Source organism: Macrobrachium rosenbergii, chromosome 27 (genome assembly GCF_040412425.1).
Source record: "Macrobrachium rosenbergii isolate ZJJX-2024 chromosome 27, ASM4041242v1, whole genome shotgun sequence".
In the NCBI taxonomy this organism is placed as follows: Eukaryota; Metazoa; Arthropoda; class Malacostraca; order Decapoda; family Palaemonidae; genus Macrobrachium; species Macrobrachium rosenbergii.
In genome coordinates, this window is record NC_089767.1 from 12,185,452 (window position 1) to 12,209,869 (window position 24,418).

General features: G+C 34.5%; 6 non-coding genes across 6 annotated transcripts; all 6 read left to right on the forward strand.

Moving 5' to 3' along the window:
* Positions 1–2,104: 2,104 nt before the first annotated feature.
* Positions 2,105–2,176, forward strand: TRNAC-ACA (transfer RNA cysteine (anticodon ACA)). The gene has a single exon. It is a non-coding gene; the product is annotated as a tRNA-Cys (tRNA).
* Positions 2,177–4,525: 2,349 nt separating this feature from the next.
* On the forward strand, positions 4,526–4,597 carry TRNAC-GCA (transfer RNA cysteine (anticodon GCA)). Its single transcript has one exon. It is a non-coding gene; the product is annotated as a tRNA-Cys (tRNA).
* Positions 4,598–6,746: 2,149 nt separating this feature from the next.
* Positions 6,747–6,818, forward strand: TRNAC-GCA (transfer RNA cysteine (anticodon GCA)). The gene has a single exon. It is a non-coding gene; the product is annotated as a tRNA-Cys (tRNA).
* A 2,760-nt stretch (positions 6,819–9,578) lies between these two features.
* On the forward strand, positions 9,579–9,650 carry TRNAC-GCA (transfer RNA cysteine (anticodon GCA)). The gene has a single exon. It is a non-coding gene; the product is annotated as a tRNA-Cys (tRNA).
* A 2,067-nt stretch (positions 9,651–11,717) lies between these two features.
* TRNAC-GCA (transfer RNA cysteine (anticodon GCA)) lies at positions 11,718–11,789 on the forward strand. Its single transcript has one exon. It is a non-coding gene; the product is annotated as a tRNA-Cys (tRNA).
* Positions 11,790–21,832: 10,043 nt separating this feature from the next.
* On the forward strand, positions 21,833–21,904 carry TRNAC-GCA (transfer RNA cysteine (anticodon GCA)). Its single transcript has one exon. It is a non-coding gene; the product is annotated as a tRNA-Cys (tRNA).
* Positions 21,905–24,418: the final 2,514 nt, after the last annotated feature.

Genomic DNA, 24,418 nt, shown 5'->3' on the forward strand with positions numbered 1-24,418 from the left:
TCAGTGGTAGAGCATTCGACTGCAGATCGAGGTCCCTGGTTCAATCCCGGCGCTCCCTGAAAACATTTATAAAACTGACACCATGTCGACAGATGTCTCACTCCATCTTCGGCAGATCAACGAAAAGGAAATTTACATGACCGAATAGGAGTAAGAAATCTCTGCCAAAGAAATTCCAAAAGAAAAATGTTCCATACCTCCTGGAATTGTCGCCTAGTACAAGAAAATACTTTGCACTTTAAGAAGAAAAGAGGACCTACGTTATTGGCATGGGGGCTATCGTCCCTAGTGCTAATAATTCACTGGCACAGTATGTGACTTCTGTCACTGGATATTGCTTACTCTACTCACTATCAAAGAAGCCCAGTACTTAAAATCCGGCATATATATTATATTACATCTTTGTCCAAGGTTAGGGATGGACCCTTAAGGAAATTTTATGAGCACTATTTTATGGAAATTCATTGACACTAAGATTCTTATTCACTCTAACATCATCCATAAGGAAAGTGCATTTACATTATATATATATATACAGCTATATATTTATATATACATATATTTATATATATATATATATATATATATATATATATATATATATATATATATATATATATATATATATATATATATATATATATATGTATATATATATATATCTCTAACATCATCTATAAGGAAATGCATTTTACTAAGATGAACGAATGAATAGTCAATTAGCGACAATGCCGCAGCAGATCTGTCCGCTCGCTCCATTCACGACACACATCCCAGAGGCCTGCTTTATGGAGGACACCTTCAGAGGGAAAGAAGATCACAGTGTCATCACACAAAGCTGACGCCGTCTCGAGCTCCTGCCGGACAACGTCCTCGAACAAAATGAAACCAAAATACCTGTACATGTGGTTCGTTGTGATGAGACGAATGTTAGATTGGGTTCCATATATTATTATTTTCTACCATTCCCCCCATAACATGACCAAAGACGCGCCAAACAATAAAATAAAAATTCCACACCTCGACAGGATTAAGACACTGACACAGACACTGAGAAACTCTAACCCTTTTACTTTTACCTAACCAAATACCTTAGCAAATTCCCTAATTAACGTGCAACAAAAATCATTCCCCAAAGACACAGGAGTTTACGAAATCCCTTGCCTCGACTATGACCAAACTTACATCTGCTTCACAGGCAAATCACTCCCCCAAATATCAATACAACATAAACGTTCAGTTAGGTATGGACAACAGACCTCGGCTATTTTCAACCACATAAAAAACAATAACCACAGAATAAACTGGAATATGTCTTGTATAATTTATAGCAGTAATTTTCGGTTCAAAAGCCAGGTGGTGGAATCAGCCTTGATTAAACAAAGAAATGCAATGAATCTGTCAAGAGGCACCTGGGATTCAAATATTATAGATAAAATCTACCTCCAATAACTGATTAAGAGTAGAAGAAAAATTGTCAACGGAGTGAATTAACGGCTGACCTATGATCTTCTAGTATAAATATGGGCTTTTCTGTAACTTTTCTCACTTTTTGCCCGAGGAGACAAGACAATTTGTTTCTAAATATAGCCTTTATTTTCCACATTTGGGCATTTCTATGGGCTCCTTTATATTTGCTGGAATTCTGTTTTAACAAAACATTTTAGAAACATATATATATATATATATATATATATATATATATATATATATATATATATATATATAATATATATATATATATATATATATATATATATATATATATATATATATATATATACACATCAATAAGAAAAAATACTACCCTGAGCTAAAGTGGTGTGCTACATGTTTATTGTATCTATGTGTGTGGTGACTAACAGCAATTCGAATAAAACTTAAAATAACTTTTATACTAAACTACTCGAAAAAGTTTTAACTCAAATTTCAAAGTACCTTAAACATATATTTTAATAGTCATCTAATATCAATATTTTGTCACTAGTCTTGATAATTCAATTAAATTCTTTCAACAAATACTGCTCACACGATTCAAGTCCACTACATGGAGAAGGTAATGGTGTACAAAATAACACCTGTGATATATATCACTTAATATCAAGGGGGTGTAGCTCAGTGGTAGAGCATTCGACTACAGATTGAGAGGTCCCTGGTTCAATCCCGGGCGCCCCCTACCGAAAAAAATTTATATAATTGACACCCTATCCACAGATGTCTCACTCCCATCTTGGGCAGATCAACAAAAAGAAAATTTACACTGAATGGGTGGAAGAAATCCTTGCCAAAGAAAATTCCAAAAGAAAAAATCTTCAATACTTCCTGAAGAATTGGTCGTCGTAGTACAGTAGTAGTAGTAGTAGTATTAGTGTTTAACTGAGACCACAGAGCTGACTTTCAGCTCTTATAAGGCTGGCCTGAAAACTACAATAAAATACTAAATAGGGTCATTGCCCCTGTAATGTAACATATATACACACAAATACATTTACTCATGCTTCCACACTAAAAAGGTATATTAAAATTCATAAGAACTTGCTAATATTTAAAAAAAAAAAGTTTAAATTTAAATTCGACAAATGCCATGCTTTCGTGCTTTTATTATTTATTTATAATTATATCTTATCTATCAAACCACAGCTCCTCATGAACAACAAAACTGGAACAACTGAAAATTTAAAAGATTATGACAAAATTTCATTTACTGATTTATTCCCAAAAGTTAAACCTGAAAACTTTAAAAAGATATCATTAGCCTTTCATGAAGCGTATTCTTCCACCAATGGTACAAGGGAGACGCCTACTCCAAAATGATCTCGTCCCTACCTGACATCACAGGATGGCACAACATGATTAGAGTGGCCCAGGTGTAAGCCAGTCCTGCTTGCTAGGACCGAAGGTATTACGAGAATACTATCATCCTATCCCCTAATCACACTATGGGCAAACCGGCTAGAATGCCTGAGAGTTCTATCCCCAGAACCAGACCCCCTGGAGTCCATAGTCCAGCCATGGTCCTACCACAGTTCTCACTATTTAGCTTTGGATATAAACCCAATCCCAGCTATGATATCTTTTCCTATTTAACAGGTCCAGTAAATTTTAGCAAAAGTGGAAAATTCCACAAAAATTCATCCAACATATATATAATTATATATATGAGACTCTGGGTTCAAACCTGAACAGATTCCTGTGGTTCAGGAGCCCCCACCATGCTGGTGTGGTCCTAAATCGAGGGGGCTAAATACCTTAGCCAAATCCTGCATTAACGCCCTACAAAAACTGGGTCACCAAAGACAAAGGTTTACGAAATCCCTTCCTCGACTGTGACTAATCTTACATTGCCTTCACAGACAAATCACTCCCCAAAGATTAATACAGCAGAAATGTTCACTTAGTTACGGACAACAGAGCTCAGCTACCTTAACCATAAATAACCATAACCACAGAATAAACTGGAATATGTCCAGGCAATTTATAGTCGGTTTAATTGTCGGTTCAAAAGCCAGATGGTGGGATCAGCCTTGATTTAACAAATATAAGCAATGGATCTCTCAAAAGGTGCCTGGGATTCAGATATTATAGATAAAATCTTCCTCCAACCAACAATTAAGAAGATTAAAGAGAAATTGTCAACCTGGGGTGCATTAACGGGTGACCTATGGATTTTTGGTATAATACCGCTTTTTCTGTACTTTTTCTCAATCACTATTTCCCTGAGGAGAGAGTCAGCTTCGGCCCTGGAAATCTGTGCTCTTGATTTTCCAAGTTTTGGTGTGTCTATAAGGGCCTCTTATATTTGATGGCATCTTCTGTTTTACCAGAAAATATTTACAGCTTATATATATATATATATATATATATATATATATATATATATATATATATATATATATATATATATATATATATATATATAATATATATATATATATATATATATATATATATATGATTATTATCACTTTTGTATGTGATTATTTATCACACATTAAACATTAGTGGTGAAAAAGTTACTAAGAATGGAAATCTCGATTGGTTTTCGACTTTATTTCCAAGCCATTGACTTGGAAATAAAGTCGAAACCGGTCAGGACCTACACCCCGTTTCCTATTTTTCACCTGTGGTAATGTGCGATATATATATATATATATATATATATATATATATATATATATATATATATATATATATATACATCATTACGAAAAATACTACCCTGAACTAAGGTAAGATAAGCAAATGTTTCTGTATGTGTGTAAAGGTGTGCGAGTAACAGCAACTGTATAAAACTTGAAAATTACTTCTTTTTTATAATTTAAACTACTCCAAAAAGTTTAACTCAAATTTCATGGTACCTTAAACATATAATTTTATATTCATCTAATATGAATGTTTTGTCACTAGTCTTGATAACTAAATAAACCTTTTCGACAAATACTGCTCATAAATGATACTAGCCAACTAAATGGAGAACTTAATGGTGTAAAGGATAACATCTGCGATATATGTCACTTAAAATCAAGGTGGTGTAGCTCAGTGGTAGAGCATTCGACTGCAGATCGAGAGGTCCCTGGTTCAATCCCGGTCGCCCCCTGGGAAAACATTTATAAAACTGACACCCAGTCCACAGATGTCTCACTCCCATCTTGTACAGATCAACGAAAAGAAAATTTACATTGAATAGGAGTAACAAATCCTTTGCCAAAGAAATTCCAAAAGAAAAATCTTTCATACCTCCTGGAATTGGCCGCCTTAGTACAAGAAAAAATACTTGTACTTTAAGAAGAAAAGAGGACCTATGTTATTGGTATCCTTCGTTTGTGTACTTGCATGGGGGCTATCGCCCCTAGTACAAACACCACTGACAATAGTATAGGAATTGTCTGTCACTGGATATTGCTTACTCTTCTCACTATCAAAGAAGTGCAGTACTTAAAATCTGTCAGATACATTATGTTACATTTTTGTCTAAGCTTAGGGATGGACCCCTAGGAAAATTTTATGGGCACTATTATATGGAAATTCATTGACAGACTAAGATTCTTCTTCATTCTAACGTCATCCATAAGGAAGTGCATTTACATTATATATATACATACACATACAAATATATACAGTATGTATATATATATATATATATATATATATATATATATATATATATATATATATATATATATACATAGAGCATTCTAACATCATCTATAAGGAAGTGCATTTACCAAGATGACCACCAACAAACAGCCCAACCAGCGACAGTGCCACAGCAGATCTGTCCGTCTGCCTCCATTCACGATACACATCCCAGAGGCCTAGTTTTTCAGAGTGGAGGACACCAGATGGAAGAAGATCACAGCGTCATCACACAAAACTGACGCTGTCCTCGAGCTCCTGCCGGACTATCTCCTCGAACAAAATGAAACCAGATACCTGTACATGTGGTTCATTGTGATGAGACGAATGTTAGATTGGGTTCCATATATTACTATTTTCTGCCATTCCCCCCATAACAGGACCAAAGACGCGCCCAACAATAAAATAAAAATTCCACACCTGGACTGGATTAAGACGTTGACACAGACACTTAGAAACTCTAACCCTTTTGCTTTTGCCTACCCAAATACCTTAGCAAAATCCCTGATTAATGCCCAACAAAAATCATTCCCCAAAGACACAGGAGTTTACGAAATCCCTTGCCTCGACTATTACCAATCTTACAACTGCTTCACAGGCAAATCACTCCCCGAACGATGGATACAGCATAAACGTTCAGTTAGGTACAGACAACAGAGCTCAACTATTTTTAACCACATAAATAACCATAACCACAGAATAAACTGGAATATATCTCGTATAATTTATAGCAGTAATTTTCGGTTCAAAAGCCAGGTGGTGGAATCAGCCTAGATTAAACAAAGAAATACAATGAATCTGTCAAGAGGCACCTGGGATTCAAATATTATAGATAAAATCTTCCGCCAATAATGATTAAGAATATTAAAGAGGCATTGTCAACCGGAGTGACTTAACGGCTGACCTATGGATCTTCTTGTATAAATACCGCTTTTCTGTAACTTTTCTCACTATTTGCCAGAGGAGACAAGAAAGTTTGGTCTCTGAAATATAACCTCTATTTTCCACATATTTTGGCATTTCTATGGGCTCCCTTATATTTGATGGAATTCTGTTTTAACAAAACATTTTGCAGTTATATATAATGTATGTATATATATATATATATATATATATATATATATATATATATATATATATATATATACATTATATATATATATATATATGTATATATATATATATATATATATATATATATATATATATATATGTATATATATATATATATATATATATATATATATATATATACATACATATATACACAATCATCAATACGAAAATACTACCCTATACCTAATGTAAGATAAGCACGTTCATTGTAACTGTGTGTGTGTGTGTGCGCACGTGTGTGTGAGTAACAGCAATTCGTATAAAACTTAAAATAACTTTTATACTAAACTAATAAAAAAAAGTTTTAACTCAAATTTCAAGGTACCTTAAACATATATTTTTATAGTCATCTAATATGAATATTTTGTCATTAGTCTTGATAACTAATTAAATTATTTCGACAAATACTGCTCACAATGATACAAGTCCACTAAATGGAGAAGGTAATGGTGTACAAAATAACACCTGTGATATAATATATCACTTAAGACCAAGGGGGTGTAGCTCAGTGGTAGAGCATTCGACTGCAGATCGAGAGGTCCCTGGTTCAATCCCGGGCGCCCCCTAGGAAAAAAATTTATATAATTGACACCCAGTCCACAGATGTCTCACTCCCATCTTGGGCAGATCAACGAAAAGAAAATTAACACTGAATGAGTGTAAGAAATTCTTTGCCAAAGAAAATTAAAGAAAAAAAAATCCTCCATACTTCCTGAAGAATTGCTTGCCTCAGTACAGCAGTAATAGTAGTAGTAGTATTAAAGTAGTTTAACCAGACCACTGAGCTGACTTTCAGCTCTTATAAGGCTGGTCCGAAAGATTACGATAAAATACCACATAGGCTCACGTTCTCATACTGTAGCACATACACATGATAAATATATCTACTTATGCTTCCACACTAAAAAGGGGTATTAAAATTCATAAGAAGTTAAGTAATATTTAAAAAAAAAATTAAATATAAATTCGACAAATGCTATGTTTTAGTGCTTTTATTATTTATTTATTTTTATATTTTATCTATTAAACCACAGCTCCTCATGAACAACAAAACTGGAACAACTGGAAATATAAAAGATTATGACAATATTTCATTTATTAATCTATTCCCAAAATTTGACCGTCGCTGTTGGTCATACTTTGGACACTCACATAACACGTCTGACCGTTATTATCACCCTGCACTCTGAGCACTAGGGAGTCGGGCCACATAGGCTGCTCATAAAGTGCCAGTGTGTCAGACAATTGCAAACTGAGTCGAATTGCTACCATCAAAGGGCCCAGGGGTACTCGAATCTTTATTTCTACTTGTCATAAACATTTGAAAAAAAAAAAAAAGGAAAAATTAAACCTGAAAACTTTAAAAATATATCATCAGCCTTTCATGAAGTTTCTTCCACCAATGGCACAAGTGAGAGCCGACTCCCAAATGTCTGCGTCTCTACCCTACCCAACAGGAGATGGCACAACATGATTAGAGTGGCCCAAGTGTAAGCCAGACCTGCTTGCTAGGACTGAAGGTATTACAGGAATACTATCATCCCCACCCCTATCCCACAATATGGGCAAACCCGCTAGAATGCCTGCGAGTTCAATCCCCAGAACCAGACCCCCCCTGGAACCCATAGTCCATCCATAAAGAACAGTTCCGCCTTTGAGCTATCACTCTGATAGCTCTCAGGTCCAAACTTTATCGGGCAGTTGATGGATATGAACCCAATCCCAGCTATATCTTTTCCTATTTAACAGGTCCAATAAATTATAGCAAAAGTGGAAAATTCCACAAACATTAATCCAAACAAGTATATAATTGTATATATATATATATATATGAGACTACTGGACTCAAACCCGGGAACATATTCCTGGGGTTCAATTTATTTAATTATTATTAAAATAGTTTAACCCAGACCCAATGAGCTGACTATCAGCTCTCATAGGGGCCGGGTCTGAAGGATCTTCTAGGCTATCCTCTGGAACCTAACAGGTCACAACGATGAATGAACGAAAATGAAAATGAAATTAAAAGCTGTAAAAGTGGAAAATGAACACACTCAAATAAATACATTTAAACTCATGCTTCAATATATACTCACTGAGTATATATTAAAATTCAAAATAAATTAAGTAAAATCATAAAATTTACTTGTTTTAAAATTCACTATACTGATTGATTAATTTTTTATATTTTACCAATTAACTTGCAGCTTCTCATGAACATTAAAATGGGTACTATTGAGAGCCCCTCACCACGTCAAGGTGGTCCCAAATCAAAGGGGCCAAACAGCTTAGCCAAATCCCTCATTAACGTCCAACAAAAATCAGTCACCAAAGACAGGAGTTTACAAAATCCCTTGCCTCAACTGTGACCAATCTTACATCGCCTTCACAGGCAAATCACTCCCCCAAAGATTAATACAGCAGAAATATTCAGTTAGGTTGGGACAACAGAGCTCAGCTACTTTTAACCACATAAATAACCATAACCACAGAATAAACTGGAATATGTCTCGTATAATTTATAGCAGCAATTGTCAGTTCAAAGACTTGATGGTGGAATCAGCCTTGATTTAACAAAGATATGCAATGGATCTCTCATCAGGTGCCTAGGGTTCAGATAAATTAGATAAAATCTTCCTCCAACCAACGATTAAGAAGATTAAATAGAAATTGTCAACCGGGGTGCATTAACGGCTGACCTATGGATTTTTGGTATAAACACTGCTTTTCTGTAACTTTTTCTCATTCACCATTTGCCTGAGGAGAGAAACACTTTGGTCTCTGAAATATACCCTTTACATTATCCACATTTTGGTGTGTCTATGGGCTCTCATATATTTGATGGAATTCTGTTTTAACAGAAAATATTTCACAGCTTATATATATATATATATATATATATATATATATATATATATATATATATATATATATATATATATATTTATATATGTATATATATATATATATATATATATATATATATTACCCTGGAACTAAGGTAAGATAAACACATGTTTATTGTATCTTCATATGTGTGTGTGTGTGTGTGTGAGTAACAGCAATTCGTATAAAACGTAAATTAACTTTTATACTAAACTACACAAAAAGTTTTTATACTAAACTACACAAAAAGTTTAACTCAAATTTCGTGGTACCTTAAACATATAATTTTATATTCATCTAATATAAATATTTTGTCACTAGTCTTGATAACTAAATAAACCTTTTCGACAAATACTGCTCATAAATTATACTAGCCAACAAAATGGAGAACTTAATGGTGTAAAAAAATAACACCTGCGATATGTATCACCTACATTCAAGGGGGTGTAGCTCAGTGGTAGAGCATTCGACTGCAGATCGAGAGGTCCCTGGTTCAATCCCGGGCGCCCCCTGGGAAAACATTTATAAAACTGACATCCAGTCCACAGGTGTCTCACTCTCACCTTGGGCAGATCAACGAAAAGAAAATTTACACTGAATAGGAGTAAGAAATCCTTTGCTAAAGAAATTCCCAAAGAAAAAAATCGTCCATAATTCCTGAAAATTGGTCGCCTTAGTACAAGAAAAAATGCTTTTAAGAAGAAAAAGAGGACCAATGGTATTGGTATCCTACGTTTGTGCACTTGCATGGGGGCTATCGCCACTAGTACAAACACCACTGACAATAGTATAGGACTTCTCTGTCATTGGATATTGCTTACTCTACTCACTTTCAAAGAAGCCCAGTACTTAAAATCTGTCAGATACATTATATTACATCTTTGTCCAAGCTTAGGGTTGGACCCTAAGGAAATTTTATGGGCACTATTTTATGAAAATTCATTGACAAGACTAAGATTCTTCTAAGACATTCTAACATCATCCATAAGGAATACAATTATATACATATATATATATACATTATATATATATATATATATATATATATATATGTTATATATATATATATATATATATGTGTGTATATATGATGTGTATACAGTATACATATAGAGCATTCTAACATCATCTATAAGGAAGTGCATTTACCAAGATGACCGACACAGCCAGCCCAACCAACGACAATGCCGCAGCAGATCTGTCCGCCTGTCTCCATTCACGACGCACATCCCAGAGGCCTGGTTTTTCAGAGTGGAGGACACCTTCAGATGGAAGAAGTCACAGCGTCATCACAAAAACTGACGCCGTCCTCGAGCTCCTGCTGGACAACGTCTTCGAACAAAATGAAACCAGATACCTGTACATGGTTCGTTGCAAGGAGAGACGAATGTTAGACTGGGTTCCATGTATTACTATTTTCTACCAATCCCCCAATAACGAGACCAGAGACACAACCAACAATAAAATAAAAATTCCACACCTGGACAAGATTAAGACACTGACACAGACACTTAGAAACTCTAACCCTTTTGTTTTTACCTACACAAATATCTTAGCAAAATCCCTGAATAACGTCCAACAAAAATCATTCCCCAAAGACACAGGAGTTTACAAAATCCCTTGCCTCGACTATGACCAATCTTGCATCTGCTTCACAAGCAAATCACTCCCCCAAAGATTAATACAGCATAAACGTTCATTTAGGTACAGACAACAGAGCTCAACTATTTTCAACCACATAAATAACCATAATCACAGAATAAACTAGAATATGTCTTGTATAATTTATAGCAGTAATTTTTTCAAAAGCCAGTTGGTGGAATCAACCTTGATTAAACAAAGAAATGCAATGAATCTCTCAAGAGGCACTTGGGGTTCAGATATTTTAGATAAAATCTTCCTGCAACAAATAATTAAGAAGATTAAAGAGACATTGTCAACCAGAGTGACTTAACGGCTGACCTATGATCTTCTGGTATAAATACAGCTTTTCTGTAACTTTTCTCATTCGCTATTTGCCTGAGGAGACATGACAATTTGGTTTCTGAAATATATCCTTTATTTTGGCATTTCTATGGGCTCCCTTATATTTTCATGGTCATACACACACACACACACATATATATATATATATATATACATATATATATATATATATATATATATATATATATATATATATATATATATATATATATATATATATATATATATATATATATATATATAATATATATATATACATCAAAAAAAAATACTACCCTGGAGCTAGAGTAAGATAAGCACGTTTATTGTATCTATGTGTGTGCGTGTGTGTGTGTGTGTGTGCGTGAGTAACAGCAATTTGTATAAAACTTAAAATAACTTTAGTATTAAACTACTCAAAAAAGTTTTAACTCAAATTTCAAGGTACCTTAAACATATATTTTTATAGTCATCTAATATGAATATTTTGTCATTAGTCTTGATAGCTAATTAAATTCTTTCGACAAATACTGCTCACAATGATACAAGTCCACCAAATGAAGAAGGCAATGGTGTACAAAATAACACCAGTGATATGTATCACTTAATATCAAGGGGGTGTAGCTCAGTGGTAGAGCATTCGACTGCAGATCGAGAGGTCCCTGGTTCAATCCCCGCCGGCCCCTCAGGAAAAAAAAATTATATAATTAACACCCAGTCCACAGATGTCTCATTCCCATCTTGGGCAGATCATCGAAAAGAAAATTTACACTGAATGCGTGTGAGAAATCGTTTACCAAAGAAAATTCCAAAAGAAAAATCTTCCATACTTCCTGTAGATTTGGTCGCCTAAGTACAGTAGTAATAGTAAGTAGTATTAAAGTAGTTTAACCAGACCACTGAGCTGAATTTCAGCTCTTATAAGTCTGGCCAGAAAAATTACGATAAAATACCACGTAGGCTCACGTTCTTGTACTGTAACATATACACACAATAAATACATTTACTCATGCTTTCTTACTAAAAAAGCAAATTAAATTCGTAAGTAATATTTAAAAAAAAAAATTTTTAAATTAAATTCGACAAATGCCACGTTTTCGTGCTTTTATTGTTTATTTATTTTTATATCTCATCTATCAAACCACAGCTTCTCATGAACAACAAAATTGGAACGACTGAAAATGTAAAAGATTATGACAAAATTTCATTTATTGATTTATTCCCAAAAGTTAAAAGACTCTGTTGGTCATACTTTGGACACTCACATAACAAGTCTGACCGTTATTATAACCCTGCAATCTGAGCACTCAGGGGCCGGGGCATATGGGCTGCCCACTAAGTCAACAATTGTCATCTGTCGAGTCGCTACCATCTAAGGGACCAGGGGTACTTGAATCTTTATTTCTGCTTGTCATAAATATTTAAGGTAAAAAAGGAGGAAAAATCAAAAAGACATCATCAGCCTTTCGTGAAGTTTATTCTTCCACCAATGGCACAAGTGAGAGCCGACTCCCAAAATGTCCGTGTTCCTACCCGACCACACAGGGGATGGCACAACAAGATTAGAGTGGCCCAAGTGTAAGCCACACCCACTTCCTAAGACCGAAGGTATTACGAGAATACTATCATAATCACCCTAATCACACTATGGGCAAACCGGCTAGAATGTCAGAGAGTTCTGTCCCCAGAACCAGACCCCCGGGAATCCATAGTCCAGCCATGGTCCTACCACAGTTCTCACTATATAGCTTTGGATATAAACCCAATCCCAGCTATGATATATTTTCCTATTTAACAGGTCTAATAAATTTTAGCATTGGGGAAAATTCCACAAAAATTAATCCAAACAAATATATAATTATATATGAGACTCTTGGACTGAATTATTATTATTATTCCTGTAGTTTAAGAGACCACTGAGCTGACCATCAGCTCAAGGTGGTCCCAAGGATTCGATGCCAATACAAGTCTAGGCTAAATCCTAGCACTGGGACCTAAAAAAATCACTTGTCAATGATGATAAACGAAAATTTAAAATGAAATTAAAAGCTGTAAAAAGGCTTTACGCTTTCATACTGGCAACACACTCACAAAATTAATGCATTTAAACTCATTAGTTCATACAACATAGTCACTAAAAAGGTTATTAAAAATCAAAATAAATTAGGTAAAACATAAAATTTACTTGTTTTAAAATTCATTATACAGTTTGCTTGTTTTTTTATTTTTCCAATTAATTTGCAGTTCTCATACACATTAAAATGGGTGCTATTTAGAATGTTGAAGATTCTGACAAAATTTCTTCTATTGGTCTCATTTCCAAAATTTGATAATCGACTGCAGGTTATATTTTGGACATTCACACAGTATATGCTTAACTGTTATCAGCACATTGCAATCTGGGCATTTGGTAAAAGGCCACATGAACTGTTCATTAAGTGTCCATGTGTCAAACGAGTATGGCCTATTCGAAGACGTGTCAGAATTATTTGTGCTTGTCTCTCTCTTTGATATGACGAACTCCATTTTCCAACACTGGATTTTATCTGTTTTAATTTATTATTTTCAGGTTCTTTTGTTCCATATATTTTGCCATTTTTTATATAATGACTGTTTTTATATATCTTGTATAGTCACTGATATAGGATGTCTACATTTTTCTTGTCATGTGGACCGCTTCTTTAGCTGCTTTATCAGCCTCTTCATTTCCCTTAATCCCTACATGGGCAGGGATCCAACATATTTCAATATTTTTCCCCTTATTATACAATTTATGAGTCAGAACTTTATATGTTGCACAGTATTATTTTTTTATTATAGCTTTGAATAGCTTCTATAGCACTTCTGTGTCGTATAAATTACAAAATTATTATATGAGACTTCTCTAATTATTTTTATTGATACTATTGCACATAACTCAGCTGTAAATACAGAGGCTTTGTCTGGGAGAGAAACTGATACGTTTTGTTTTGGGATACTAAAATCCCATGTTTTGTGATTTAGATCCGTCAGTGATATTGCGTAATGTAAACCTTTTCGGATTATATGCTCTACTAAATGTTGTCTATGGTATGCTGGAGTATATGAATGATTTTTGATAAATATTTCAAGTGTGTACAAATTCTCATTTTATTCATTGTCCAAGGAGGTGGCAATTCAATATTACAGGTAATTGTATATTTATATTTAGTCCCTCAAACAATCTTCTAGCTCTAATTGGGAAAGAAGGTGGATGATTGTTTATAAACATCTTTTAATCCAAATACTTTTTGGTTGGAGAATCATCTGTCTGAATTCTCAGAGCACTCTTCATTGTTACTAGCTCTCTATGGAGAGAAGAGGTCCTTTCACAAATTCAACTTGTAAAGAAGATGTTGGTGATGATCGAAAACTCCCTGAACATATTCTAAGGCCCTCATTATGAACTGGGTCTACTGTTTTCAGCACATGCGTCTGATGCCGAGCCATATATTTCACTTCCATAATCAACGATAGACAGCACTTCTTTTACAATAAAGTAAGGGTATGTCTATCGGCTATCAAGTAGTGTTCGATAGTTTTTAATTAGGTTTAATGCTCTTTTTACATTTTGATTTCATGTATGTTATGTGGGCTTTCCAGTTCATGTGAGTATCAAATACTAATCCTAAAAATTTTGCTGTTTGGCCAATTGGTATACTATGGTTTCATTTTTAAGTCTATTTCTTCACCTTTTTCCATTTTTGTTTTTATAAACATGATTGCTTATTTTATCTATGGAAAAATTTAAAGCCTACAGATAAAGCCCATTCATCTATTTTTACTATGCTTTTATTAATGATTCATCTGCATGTTTTATTCGAGATGCTGAATAATATATGGCAAAATCATCCATATACAGGTTACTTTAATACCAATAGGTAGATTTTTACTGATATCATTAATTGCTAAAGTAAACAGTGTGCCACTAAGGACGCTTCCTATGGAACACCATTTTCAAGAGGAAATGTTCTAGACAGAACATCATCAATTCTCACCTGAAAACTGCGATTTGTCAAAAAGTTTTGTATAAACTGAAGGTAAATGTCCACAGATGTTGTTGTTTTGTAAAGTTTTTAATGTAGCATACCTCCATGTAGTATCGAAGATGCTTTTTCAATGTCAAAAAGACAGCTACAGTAATTTGTTTTCGTTCAAAACCTCTGCGTATATGGTCTTCTAAGTTACAGAGAGAATCTAATGTAGATCTGTTACACTGTGACCCAAACTGAGTGGGAGTTAAAATTTTATTTTCTCGAATGTGCCATGTTAGTCGAGCATTTACCATCTTCTAGTAATTTGCACAAACAACTTGTTAAAGAAATTGGTCTGTAATTGTTTACATTACTGGGATCTTTTCCAGGTTTGGGGATTGGAATAATTATAGCTTTACGCCATTCATCAGGAAATAAATTTCTAAGCCATAAGTGGTTATAAAACTCTAACAAGTATGTCTTTGCCAAAGGTGCTAAATGGCATATCATTTCAAAACAAATATTGTCACCTCCAGGGGCAGATTCATTGCTGCTCAACAGAGGAAATTCTAGCTCTTCCATATTAAATTTTCTATTATAATATATATCTTCTACTGTTTCAAAATTTATTGTTATTAATTCTATATTATTTTTCTTTGTGTAAATGCTCATCTAAATTTTTGTTGCTACTTACTTTTGTTAAATTTTCACCTATTACATTACTAATTTCTTTATGATCAAGTATTCTTTTCCATCTTTTATTATGGCATGCCTAGGTGGTTTAACATGGACCATTTATTTTCCTGAATTTTTCCCATGTTTTTGTATGGGAGTATTTTTAGAGAGATCTGATACATATTTTTCCATGAAATGATTCTTCCTTGAATTACTTCTTTTTTTAACTTTGCAGATATTTTATTATACAGAGGTTTTAATGTATCAATTTCTAATAATAATAATATAGTCAGTTTTTGTAAGGTTACTTCTAATATTGGTAACGTTTTGTTTAATTTACTGAATTTTCTATTCAAATTATTTAGTCGTCTTCCAATTTGGTGTTTTATTTTTATTAATTCTGTTAGTTTTTCAGACCACCATGGGACTTTGTGTTTTGTTGGATGAGATTTGGATTTTGGTATTGCTTTATCAGCAGCATTTGTAATGAAATCAACAAGAAATTTATTAGTTTCATTATGGTCTTTCAAATATTCAAATGGTGGGATATTCCTGGTGTGGTATTCATATTGTTCCCAATCTGCTTTATAAATGTTATATCGAGGGGCATGTTTGGTGGGGTTATTTTGTAATAAAGAAATTAATATGGGGAAATGATCACTTGTATGCAAGTCGTCTACCGTATTCCAGTCCAATCTGTCTACTATGTTTGTTGTACATAGAGTTAGGTCGACTGAGGAATATGTTCCATGCGTTTTAGAAAAATATGTGCTGATTTCGTTATCATTTATACAGCACATGTCATATGAATCTATGAATTCCTCAATTTTATTTCCTGTTCTATTTGATTCTGTACAATTACAGTCCACATTGGGTTGTGGGCATTAAAATCACCTACTATTAACGTTGGTTCCTTAGTATTATTAAGTAATTCTTTGAGTTTGTCAACGTCATAATTTTTATTAGGTTGATTGTACAAATTATGAATTACATAATTATCGTTTTTTATTCGTATTCTAATACTCGACGTTTGCAGATCAGTAAAGTTTACAGGTACTTTGTCATAACATACTTTGTTATGTACATATATAGCAGTACCTAAATTTCCTTCTTCCTCTCTTGATGCAGATGCTAAGGTATATTTACCTATCGTTAATATTGTTTTGTTGACATGTTGCAAACATAATATCATTGGTTCATATTCTTTTAATAACTGTTGTATTTCTCCTAGGTGTAATCTGGTCTGTAGACCATTTACGTTCCATTGTATAATATAACTATTGAAAATATTTTTTTATAGCGGTCGAGTTTTACTCTCTTTTTTTGTATTATCAATTTTTCTAATAATTTACTTACAAATTTTTCTAATAATTTACTTATAATAGACATTCATCTGTTTTCAAATCTTATTTTTTTTTTCTATATTTCATAAAATTTCTTATAATGTTTGTTAAACCATCTTTGTTATGCTTTTTGTTGTTATTGCATAATTCAATGAAACAATCATTACATCCACAAGTATTATCATGTGTATTTCTCTTTTCATTTGCTCTTGTTCCAATTACTGGAGAAGGAGTAATCTCTTCTCCTTGACATAATCATTATCATCTATGGTATGATTCTCTTTCACTTCTTCAGTGTTCTCGACATTTGCCTTCATAGGTTCTATTATTATTTTAGGAGATAAAGGTATATTCTTAGCTTGTTTTTGTTTTTGTTCCTTTTTCATCTCCTTTATCTTTGGTTTAACTGATGTTTCTCTAATAATAGTTGGTTTCTTCGTTTTGGGTGGTGTTCTCTCCAAAGGCCTTTTTTATCTTTAATTTCCTGTCTATCTCTACCCTCTTCTGTTACTTTAGTAGCAGCATCCTCCTGTGTTTCTATCTGCATTAATATTTCAAATGAATTGGATAAAATATTATCCATCTCATTTGTACCTGTTTCTTTATTCTTTACCATTTTATTTTTTATTTCTAAATTATTAATTTTTTCTTGAGATTTACTTTTCTGTGCTATCTGTTTCCGTTTTTGCTTCATTTTTTTGCTCTTGTTATTGAGGAATATGAATGTTTCTTAGATGGATCTTGCATTCCTCTTACTTTTAATTCCAATTTAGCCTCTTTGATAGACATCCCTGCTCGTTGTTGTAACATTTTCAATTCTGTATTGCATATGTAGTACACACACTCCTTGGACCTAGCATGATGATCCTGACCACAGTTTACACATTTTGGTTCACTACATTTCCATTGTGTGGCATGTTCGTCAGATCCACAATAAGCACATACAGGTTCATTATACAGTTTTTCTTTGTGTGTCCATACTTACTACAATTTTGACATTGTAGTGGTTTGGGAACATAAAGGTCTCAGTTCTCTATTTTGGCCTAAAATTTTTATTTTTGAGGTAACTCTTGACCCTCAAATTTTATTTTTGCAATTCTTAATGTTTTATTATTTTGTTTACTTGGTATTGTATATACCTCACAGTCTTGGATTTTGGTATTTCTCATTTTTGAGAGAGTCCAACAGTATATTTTTGTCAACTGGATCATCATTATTTTCAGGAAGTACAATAGTACCCTGAATGCTATTCATAGTGTCATGCTTTTTACTTTTACATTTACATTGTCAACACTTTTTATTGATAGATAGTCCTCAGACTGGTTTTTGTTGTGGCTTCTATAAGCCACGTCTTCATTTATTTGTCTAAACAACATTTCTGTCGTTGAGTGTCTTTTTAATAAGAAGTTTTCTAACTTTGGGGCTGAGATTTGCTGTTCTGTTTCCATGGTTAGAAATCTTGACCAACTTCCACTCCTAAAGAGGGAGTCGAAGTGAGTCAAGGTTGGGTCAAGACGATATTTACTTTTTTTTTTTGATTTATTGACTACTGGAGCATAAGGTTCCAGTGTGATTATATTTAGATTCTTTATTGTTTTTTTCCAAAGAAAGGTTGTTACAAGAGGTTCCATCGGTCGTCATCAGTGCCGAGTCACTACCATCAAAGGGCCCAGGGTACTCAGAATCTTTATTTTCACTTTGCATAAAGATTTGAGGAGGAGGAAAAAAAAACCTGAAAACCTTAAAAGATATCATCAGCTTTTCATGGAGTTTTATTCTTCCACCAATGGCACAAGTGAGAATTGACTCCCAAATGTCCGCTCCCTACCCTACCCCAAAGGGGATGGCACAATATGATTAGAGTGGCCCAAGTGTAAGCCAAACCCGCTAGCTAGGACTGAGAGTATTTCAAGAATACAATCATCCCCACCCTAATCATGTTATGGGCAAACCGGATAGAATGCCGAGAGTCCTATTCCAGAACTAGACCCTGGAATCCGTGGTCCAGTCCTAACAAATAGTTCTGCCTGAAAACTCTGGTCCTCGGGTCTCAACATTATCGGGCAGTTGATGGTCCTACCACAGTTCTCACTATTTAGCTTCGGATATAAACCCAATCCCAGCTATGATATCTTTTCCTGTTTATTCAGGTCCAAGTAAATTTTACTAAAAGTGAAAATATCCACAAATTTAATCCAAAATAATATATGATGGTATATGAGACTCTTGGACTCGAACCCAGAAACAAATTCCTGGGGATTCAAGAGCCCCCTCACCACGTCAAGGTGGTCTCATGTCGAGGGGGTCTTGGACTCAAACCAGAACAGATTCGTGAAGGCCCCCTCACCACGTCAAGGTGGTCCCAAATCGAGGGCCAAATACCTTAGCCAAATCCTCATTACCGCCCTACAAAAATCAGTCCCCAAAGACATTAAGTTTACAAATTTAAACTTGACTTTTACCAATTTGACGCCTTGTGTGCAAATCACTCCCCAAAGATTAATACCGCATAAACGTTCACTTAGTTACGGACAAAGAGCTCTGCAATTTTTAACCACATAATAACCGTTACCACAGAATAAACTGGAATATGTTTGTATAATTTATAGTCGGTTTAATTGTCAGAAATCAAAAGAGCCAGATGGTGAAGTCAGCCTTGATTTAACAGATATGCAATGGATCCTCAAAATCCTCCTGAGACCAGAATATTATAGATAAAATCTTCCTCCAACCGACAATTAAGAAGATTAAATAGAAATTGTCAACCACCTGCATTAACGGTTGACCTATGGATCTTTTGAAATAAATACCGGTTTTCTGTAAATTTTCTCAATCACTATTTGCCTGAGGAGAGTCATTTTGGTCTCTGAAACCTGCCCTTTATTTTCCCACGTTTTGGATGATGTGTCTATGGGCTCACTTATATTTGATGGAATTCTGTTTCAAAGGAAAATATTTCACAGATATATATATATATATATATATATATATATATATATATATATATATATATATATATATATATTATATATATATATATATATAATATATATATATATATATTATATATATATATATATTTATATATGTATTACTGAGTGCTTAAAATACCTATGGTGGTGGGCCTTTCTGCTTTGCTTTAGATAGGCCTCTGTCTGTTTGAACCTGTGAAAACATACTGGATTAGGTTAGTTTGAATCAGTGAAAGTCCATTTGCATAAGGGCTCAGAGATATAATAGTTGGGGACAGTAATCTGGCTTTGCACTGTTTTTTTGGTACAGGAAAGTAAGATCGTTTTCTATGATAGAGCCGCCAAGGGTGACCTGGGTCAGGACATCGCCCCCTACCCCTGTCCAGAAGCAATAAAAGGTCAGGGCCAGGATTTCTCTCTCACACCCGGTCGCTAGTTTAAGAGGAGAAGTCACGCTTCTGCAGGTCAGCCCCCTGCCCTCCGTTCAGCTGCGCGCCACGTGGAGTCCATCGCCGCCCTTTGTGCTCCGTGCCCCAATCCAAGTGGCCTTAGAAGATTGCAAGTCTCCAAACGCGAGCTGATACTCAACGGCGGCCTTTTCATCATCCCACGGGCGCCCTCTTCCACACCAATCTGGGATTTGAGGCAATACCTTGGAGGGCCCTTTGTCGTTTTCCCACACGTGGTCCCTGGCAGAAGACGTTTTTAACAGCCTTATAACAAATGTGGTAAAGTGCCCAAAACGAGTTGCTAGTCACGTTACTTCGCCCCTTTTCCATTTATTAACTTCTGGGCCTATAACTTTGTATTCCCTGATGTTTCTTGGTTCAAGCCCGAATGTTCACAGCTTCTTTCCTCTGAGTCACAAGTAACGCCTTCCCATGGCGCCTTCAGTGCACCCAGAGTTTGGAATTCATTCCCAAATTCCAGCATTAGATGTGTAACTTGGGTCCTAATATCGTTTCAGAAAGATGCCTATTTAACAAAGAATTATCCTGGTCCGTGTTCCTGGCATTCCCAAGCTCCTATCCCCCTTCATGAGGACTTCTGCAGCAGTAATTTACTGTGTTTTCAGTTAATTTTCCCTTTGATCTTGTGTGCTGTAAAATATAACTATTTTTATATCCACGTGTTTCACGACTTCCCTTTGAGAAGGAGCCCTCCGCTCCGTATATTTTTTTGTTTGTGTTTTATATGTCCTATATCTTCCAAGAGCCATTTTCGATAAAGTAATAAATGTGAGTCATAAGAACCACCTACTAGGAATATATATAAATATATATATATATATATATATATATATATATATATATATATATATATATATATATATATATATATATATATATATATATATATATATATATATATATACATATGAGGAAAATACTACCTTGGAACTAAGGTAAGATAAGCACATGTTTATTGTATCTGTGTGTGTGTGTGTGTGTGTGTGTGTGTGTGTGTGTGTGTGTGTGTGTGTGTGTGTGTGTGTGTGTGTGTGAGTAACAGCAATCGGTATAAAACTTAAAACATATTTTATACTAAACTACTCGAAAAAGTTTAACTCAAATTTCATACCTTAAACATAATTTTATATTCATCTAATATGAATATTTTGTCACTAGTCTTGATAACTAAATAAACCTTTTCGACAAATACTGTTCATAAATGATACTGGCCGACTAATGGAGAACTTAATGGTGTAAAAAAAAAAAAAACCTGTGATAAATATTACTTAAATAAAAGGGGTGTAGCTCAGTGGTAGAGCATTCGACTGCAGATCGAGAGGTCCCTGGTTCAATCCTGGGCGCCCCCTGGAAAAACATTTATAAATCCGACACCCAGTCTCACTCCCATCTTGGGCAGATCAACGAAAAGAGAATTTACACTGAAAAGGAGTAAGAAATCCTTTGCCAAAGAAATTCCAAAAGAAAAATCTTCCATACCTCCTGGAATTAGTCGCCTTAGTACAAGAAAAAATACTTGCACTTTAAGAAGAAAAGAGGACCTACGTTATTGGCATGGGGGCTATCGTCCCTAGTGCTAACACCACTGGCAATAGTATAGGACTTCTCTGTCACTGGATATTGCTTACTCTACTCACTATCAAAGAAGCGCAGTACTTAAAATCCGGCATATACATTATATTACATCTTTGTCCAAGGTTAGGGATGGACCCCTAAGGAAATTTTATGAGCACTATTTTATGGAAATTCATTGACACTAAGATTCTTCTTCATTCTAACATCATCCATAAGGAAGTGCATTTACATTATATATATATATATATATATATATATATATATATATATATATATATATATATATGATATACATACATATTTATTATATAAAATTTTATCACACCATCAAATTTATATACAAGCATGAAGACAAATGTCGTAATATCCAATTCACTTTACATCGGGATATCTCCGTTGGAGAATTGTCGCCGAAGGGGTATTTATATCAGTGATAAATGAATTGGAATCGTCGGGACACGAACCAAAAGACACGAAAAAATATTCAGCGACTCCAGTGGACGTTAACCATTGAGCCATCAAGAGGTAAAATTCTTTTGCCGAGATGTTGTACTCCTTTTAAAATGTCGTGAGGAAATGTGCTATTTTCTGAATGACCCACCTCCGCCATGACAGTTCATTGGTACATTTGGAACACGCACCTCTTATTATGAAATTTTTATCACACCGTGATTTATATAAAATCATGAAGATTGTTGTCAATATCAATTCATGCTACCTCGGGATATCTCCGTTGGAGAATTGTCGCTTTAAAGATTTATATCAGTGATAAATGACCATTGGAATGTTTACGAACCCGCCTCGATCTTTACGAAAATCCTATTCAGCGACTCCAGTGGACGTTAACCATTGAACCATCAAGAGATAAAAGTCTTTTGCCAAGATGTTGTACTGCTTTTACCCGTCGTCCTGATGTACTAGCCTCGGCAATAAAATCCTCCACCATGACAGTTCATTGGTACATTTGGACCACGCAGCTCTTATTATGAAATTTTTATCACACCGTGATTTATATACAATCATGAAGCTACAAATGTCGCTGCAATATCAGAATTTTCAGATACCTCGGGATATCTCCGTTGGAGAATTGTCGCTCACGACGGGTAAAAGCAGTACAACATCTCGGCAAAAGAGTTTTACCTCTCTTCATGGCTCAATGGTTAACGTCCACTGAGGTTGCTGAATAGGTTTTCGTGTCACGGGTTCGTGTCCCAACGATTCCAATTCATTTATCACTGATATAAATTCCCCTTCGGCAACAATACTCCAACGGAGATATCCCGAGGTAGCGTGAATTCGATATTAAGCGACATTTGTAGCTTCATGATTATATATATTATATATATATATATATATACAGCATATATATAGAACATTCTAACATCATCTATAAGGAAGTGCATATACCAAGATGACCACCAACAAACAGCCCAACCAGCAACAATGCCGCAGCGGATCTGTCCGCCTGCCTCCATTCACGACGCACATCCCAGAGGCCTAGTTTTTCAGAGTGGAGGACACCAGATGGAAGAAGATCACAGCGTCATCCCACAAAGCTGATGCCGTCCTCGAGCTCCTGCCGGACAACGTCCTCGATTGATTGATTAATTGAGAGTTATCTGGCGTCACAACTACCAGGGTCACCGAACTTAAGTGTGATCTTTTCATTTTTATAGTATGTTATAAAAATTAAAATTAAAATTCTGCTACAAAGATACATATAAATTTTATTAAAAGGAAAAACAAAAGAAAACTAGCTAAAATAAATAAATAAATATATAAAATTCTGCTAAAAGAACTATTAATAGATTTGATCAGATAAACAGTATAACTTTAGAAAAAAAACATATATATATATATATATATACTAAGACAACACAGCTGTCAAATATATTTGAGAAGACCAGCTTCTTTGATAAAAGAGATAACATTATTAATACACATACTTTCTCCCAACAGTTTTGCCATGTTATAATTACCACCTGCTTCACTGCTATTTGATAAAAATGATTCCTAAGTCTAAGTCCACCAGACTGGGACACTCAACCAGCAAATGCCTAACAGTCAGTGGAACCAAGCAATCGTCACAGAAGGGCTCATTCTCCCCATTCATCATAAAGCCGTGAGTTAAACGTGTATGGCCAATACGTAATCTACACAATACAACCTCCCACTTCCTTGGCATTAGGTCATATTTCCAAGGGTGTGTCTGACTAGTGATTTCTTTCATTTTATTGGGGACTACTCTGTCCCACTGAAGTGCCCATAATTGCTGGATGGATTTCCAT